The 6,067-nt window shown below is 39.3% G+C and overlaps 1 pseudogene; it reads left to right on the top strand.

The window, feature by feature from the left end:
* Window positions 1-5,833, top strand: part of LOC103254859 — a 16,767-nt pseudogene extending 10,934 nt beyond the window's left edge.
* The last annotated feature ends 234 nt before the right edge of the window (window positions 5,834-6,067 follow it).

Below are 6,067 nucleotides of genomic sequence, written 5' to 3'. Positions count from 1 at the left end.
ATGTGTAAAGAAATGCGATTGTCTTTTGCACATTTATTTTATAACCTGAGACTTTGCCAAAGTCCTTTATCAGTGTAAGGAGGCTTTTGACAGATTCTCTTGGGTTTTTAAGGTACACAACCATGTCATCTGCAAAGAGAGATGACTTGACTTCCTCTTTTCCTATTTGGATACCCCTGATTGCCTTCTCTTTTCTGATTGCTCTAGCTAGGACTTCCAATACTATATTGAACAGGACGGGATTGGGCATCCTTGTCTTGTTCCAGTTTTCAGGGGAAATGGTTCCAATTTTTGTCCATTTAGGAGTATGCTGGTTGTGGGTTTCTCGTAGATGGCTTTTACTATTTTGAGGTATGTTCCCTGTATGCCTAGATGTTCGAGGGTTTTTATCAAAAAGGGGTGCTGGATTTTATTAAAAGGTTTTTCTGCATCTAGTGATATAATCATGTGATTTTGTTTTGACATCTGTTGATGTATTTTATTACATTTATGGTTTAATGAATGTTGAACCAGCCTTGCCTCCCAGGTATTAAGCTTACTTGGTCATGATGGATGATTTTTGAGATGTGTTGTTGAATTCGGTTTGCTAGAAACTTGTTGAGAATTTTAGCATTTCTGTTCATCAAAGATATTGGCCTGTAATTCTTTTTTGTTGGGTCTTTACCTGCCTTGGGTATCAATGTGATGTTAGCTTCATAAAATGATTTAGGGAGAGTTCCATCTTTCTCAATCACCTGGAATACCTTCAGTAGGATTGGTATCAGCTCCTCCTTAAATGTCTTGTAGAATTCTGCTGGAAAGCCATCTAGACCAGGGTTTTTTTTTTTTGTAGGTAGTTTTCTTATTATGTAGTCAATTTCCTTGATTGTTATTGGTCTATTTAGGGTTTCTTCTTGTTTCAACCCAGGCAGGTTGTGTGATGTCAGAAAGTCCTCCATTTCCTTAAGGTCTTCTATTTGTTTCCATACAAGTGTATGTACTAGTCTCTAATGATCTTTTGTATTTCTTCAGGGTCAGACATGACTTCATCTTTTGTGTTTCTTATTGTGATTATTTGGGTTTTTTCTCTCCCTTTTTTGTTCAGTCTAGCTAGGGGACCATAGATCTTGTTTCATTGATTTTTTGTGTTACCTTTTTGTCTTCTCTGTCCTGGATTTGGGCTTTTATTTTGGTGATCTGTATTCTTCTGCTGAAATTAGGGTTTTTGTGGTCTTGCTTATTCACCTTCCTTAGGTGGCTTGTTAGGCTGTTAATTTGTGAACCTTTCATTTTCTTCACGTGCATTTGTAGGGATATAAATTCCCCTCTTACTACAGCTTTCATGGCATCCCAGAGATTTTGGTAAGATATTTCTTCACTTTTGTTTGTGTCCAGGTATCTTTTGATCTCTGTTTTGATTTCATCATTGACCCAGGAGTTGTTTAGCATCATGCTGTTTAGTGTCCATGTCTTTGGGAGGATCTTGTTGGTGTTCATGTTTATTTTTATTCCACTGTGGTCCGAAAAGGTGCATGGTAAAATTTCACTCCTTTTAAATTGCCTATGCTTGATTTATGGCCAAGTATGTGGTCAATCTTAGAATACGTTCCATGCGGTGATGAATAGAATGTGTATTCTGTGGTCTTTGGATGGAGTGTTCTGTAGGTATCAAGTAAGTCCTTTTGGTCCAGAGTCACATTGAGGTCCTGTATCTCATTGCTGATTTTTTGTCCTGATGATCTGTCTAGGGTTGTGAGTGGGGTATTAAAGTCCCCAGTTATGATGGTGTTAGAGTCAATATCTTTCTTTATTTTTCCTAGAAGATGCTTTTGAAAGTTGGCACACCTATGTTGGGTGCATATATGTTTAGGATAGATATTTCTTGTTGGTGGAGTGAACCTTTTATTATTATGTAGTGGCTTTCTGTATCCTTTTAAATTTTTGATAGCTTTAATGGTATTTTGTCTGAAATTAGGATCACGACTCCTCCTTTCTTTTGTGCCCCATTCACCTGAAAGTTTGTTTCCCATCCTCTTACTTTGAGTCTTTGCATATCCTTTCTAGTGAATGGGTCTCTTGAAGGCTGTATATTGTTGCCTGGTGATATTGTATGCATTTTGCCATTCTATGTCTTTTCAGTGGTGCGTTTAGTCCATTCACATTCAGGCTAATTATTGAAATGTGAGAACTCATCCCTATCATAGAATTCTTATAGTGTTGTTATTCTTCCACTTGGTTTTTTGTTTTTCTTTTGGTTTGGGGGTTGGTTCGTGTGTATTTTATTCTTTTTCCTGTACTCTTGTGAAGAATGCTGTTCTTTTTTCCTTTTCTTCTGTGTTTAGTACTTTCTTAAGTGTTTCATGTATAGGTGGTTTGGTGGCAGCATAAGTTCTTAGGGATTGGATATCTGGGAAAGATTTCAATTCTCCCTCGCTGATGAAGCTTAACTTGGCTGGATAGGTTATTTTTGGTTGAAATTGTTTATCTTTTAGGACTTTGAAGATAGGGTTCAAAGCTCTCCTAGCCTGCAGGCTTTCTGTAGATAATCTGCTGCTATTCTAATTGGTCTTCCATGGTAGGTGATCTGGCCTTTTTCTCCTGCTGCCTCTAGGATTTTTACTTTTATTTCTACTTTGTTTAGGCAAATTATTAAGTGTCTAGGAGTTGGTCTTCTCATTTGTTGTCTTGCAGGGGTTCTCTGGATCTCTTGTGTTTGAGTTTTTGCATCACTGATTAGATAAGGGAAGTTTTCTTGAATGATCTCATGGAAAGTTTGTTCCAGTGTGGTCTCTGTCTCTCTTTCTGCCTCAGGGACGCCAATTACTCTTAGGTCTTAGATTCAGTCTCTTGAAGTAATCACTCATCTCTTGAAGGATTTGTTCTGTCTTTTTGAGCTTGTTTTCTGTGTTTTTAAGAGTTTGGGTTAGTTCTATATTTTGGTCCTCAAGCTCTGAGGTTTTTTCTTCTGCTTGGGTACTTCTACTTTCCATGCCTATCAGTTTGTTATTTATTTCATGCACAGTATTCTTTATTACTGTTATCTCAGATATCTGCTCCTTCCTAGTTTCTTCTTGTCTCTCCTCAATTCTTTTTAATCTCTCCATTAATGTCTTGATATCTAGGTTTATAGTTTGAGACAAGTCATTCTGGGGGCTCTTCATTGTTTGCATTCTGAAGTCAGTTTTTTCAGTGTCTGCCCTCCCAGGGGTCTGGGGGAGACCCATATTGTTCTTTTGGTTTTTCTTTATTTGTGTAGATTTTTCTCTCCCCTTTTCCCACCCCTTCTTTAATTCTGTTTTTCAGGAAAGTGGGGTTGCTTTTACTTTTTTAGTTCAATCTCCTTTTCTTCCTTATGAGAGTCCTCTGGCTTTGTTCACTTTTGAGGCTGGACTGTGGGTTGGGAGCTGTACTTTTTGCAGTTTTGAGGTTAATTGAGGGGGAAGCTGTGATTCAGAATCTATATGCTGATTCCAGCATCCACTAACAGGTGTATGAGCACACTGGAACCTATTTCCCACTGCCTTGCAATCTGTCTGTGCTGCGGGATGTAGGTTTGGTCCCTGGATCAAAAGGAGGTACAAAAGAGGAAAATAATGGCTGAAGGGGGGGGATCAATAGAAAGTTAGAAAGAGAGTAGAGTGAGAGTGAAAACAGACATACATACCAACTAACAGGTGAAAAAGAGACACAAGGCCAGAGAGGAGTGAAAAAAACATGCAAGAAGAATCCCTAAAGAATACTGGTAGCTACACAGAGACATACGAATAAACTCATAAAACAGTGTAAATCAGAAAGCAAACAAAAGTAAGCAAAACAAACAGACAAAATGATAAAATCAAAAGTCAAAATAAGAGATCAAACTAGCTCTGGAATCTTTCCTGAGTGTCTAAGGTTGCTTCAGCTCTGATCTCCAGCCTCTTCCCTCTGTTTTCGTTGCAGGCAGCTAGATTTACTCACAGTTTGTGTTTGGTTTTTTTAGCCTGCTGCCTGGGAGGTCTGCATTGCTTAGTTGCCTTTGTCTGATTTGGTGTACAGGAGGGGCTTTGTCTCCTGTTTAGTGACGTTACCTTAGGAACTGAGGTGCAGGCTGGTGGAAGGTAGGCAGGGCAATGCAAATCTCTACCTGGAGAATCGCCAAGATGGCAGTTTCACTTTCATGGCTCTTTTCTCTCTGTTCTTCTGGTTCCCTGTTTGATCCACTGTGGTGGACTGTGGTGTTGTGGGAGGCACTGGGGATCAGCTGCACAGCTGGGCGCTGGATCTGGGGTGCCACCAGCAGGCTGGGGTGGAGTAGGGGGTTGGGTGTTCCCTCCTCTGGAGCTGACAGCCTCTGATCAGCACCTCCTTAAGATATACTGTTCCCTTACAAAAGCATGGGGTCATGCACTGAGTGCCTTATCCAGGGTGGGCCCAGAGCTCCAGAACTCCAAAACTCCAAAGGGCAGACGGTGAGCAGTGAGCAGCGAGGGTGGCCCTGGGCCCCTCACAGGGCACTTCAGTCAGAAATGGGGCTGGTATCTCTGAGTGGCGGGCACCCAGAGCTTCCCTGGGTGACTGGCAGCTTGGTGCTGGGTGCTGGGCAAGATGATGTAGCCAGGGAGGGAGCCAAAAGCTGAGACTCCTGTGTGAGCAGGAGTTACATATAGTGGAACAGCAGCAGCTGGGGCCGCAATATCTGGCCCTGCATGGGACTGAAGGTCTCCAGGCCTTGGACCAGTGCAGCTGGCGGTGGGCTGGTGGGTGGGGAGGAAAAGTAAGAGTCTTTTTGGGAACTCACGTTTGGAGAATCTCACAAGTCCACCTGTGCTGTCACCAACTTGTTGCATCTGACCAATAGTGTGATCTTTGAAAAGTCATTTACCTGCTCTGGTGCACAGTTGCAATACAAGGTATCATGATCACTGCTATTAAAATACTGATTCTACTTGTGAATAAACTTGATAGAAATCAATATGACAGAGATGGGATGGGCTCAGTGACTCAGCCTGTAATCCCAGCACTTTGGGAGGCCAAGGCAAGTGGATTGCTTGAGCCCATGGGTTCGAGACCAGCCCGGGCAACTTGGATAGACTTCATCTCTACAATAAAATTTTTTAAAGAACAAAAAAAAATTACAGCAGAGACTAGCCTTGAGCTCTCACTTTGTGAGTCCACATTCCTTCAACTTCTACAGTCATCTACAAAATGGGAATCATAGTAATTTATCTCATCCTGTTCAAGATTGTAGGAAAGAATTGGTTGAACAAAATGAAAAAATGATATCAGGCTACTTTGTACTGTTAAAAATGATGCATGAGTCTATGAAATGATTACGGTCTTTGATGCTCTGGTCAGAATTTTCTGGCTCAAATCTTTGTACAAGTGTTCTATACATTTAAAATGATTATATGTGCACAATGAAGTTTTTTCTGTCAGCATGAGCACCATATTTTATTCACACTTATGGCTATAACTTTTTTACCAATTTCTTAACAGAGCTTCATGTATAATATAGATAAATAGATGATAGATATAGCTAGAAGATGGATAGATAGATATAATAAATGTATACATATATTTATATTAAATATATAAATAAATATATATTTGTGTTGCTTGTTTAATATGCTATTTTTTTCTCTTTTAGGTCTGCAATAATTTCCCTGTTCTCCTTAATTCTTTCCCAGGGATTCAAAACAAATTATTTTAAAATGTTGCTCTTACAAAAGGCTACATTTTAGAGAAATCAGAAGAATACTAAGAGTCACTGGATGTTAACAACACTGGATAATTTATTGATTGCTTTCTTATCAAAATGGAGCAAGACCTCAGTGTTTTGATTTCTTGTTCATTTTATGATTCACTGAATTGTTCTGTAATTTACCAGGGATGTCTAAGTAGACATGCTAGTAATGCTTGCCAAACATTTTAAGTATGTATTGCATTTATGAATTTGCATTAAGCATCATAAAAATATAAAACTGTCAAATAACTAAAATGTTTTGACCTTATATTCTCATTGGTTAAATAAGTGGTTTAATTTCTATAAAATACGTAAGTCACAAGGAAGTGTTGGTATAACAAATGTATCATTGCTTAAAAAAATGCT

Source organism: Carlito syrichta, unplaced genomic scaffold (genome assembly GCF_000164805.1).
Source record: "Carlito syrichta isolate Samal-C Ts95f unplaced genomic scaffold, Tarsius_syrichta-2.0.1 Scaffold287577, whole genome shotgun sequence".
In the NCBI taxonomy this organism is placed as follows: Eukaryota; Metazoa; Chordata; class Mammalia; order Primates; family Tarsiidae; genus Carlito; species Carlito syrichta.
Note: the sequence above shows the minus strand (reverse complement) of the source record. Positions and strands in the feature narration are given on the sequence as shown.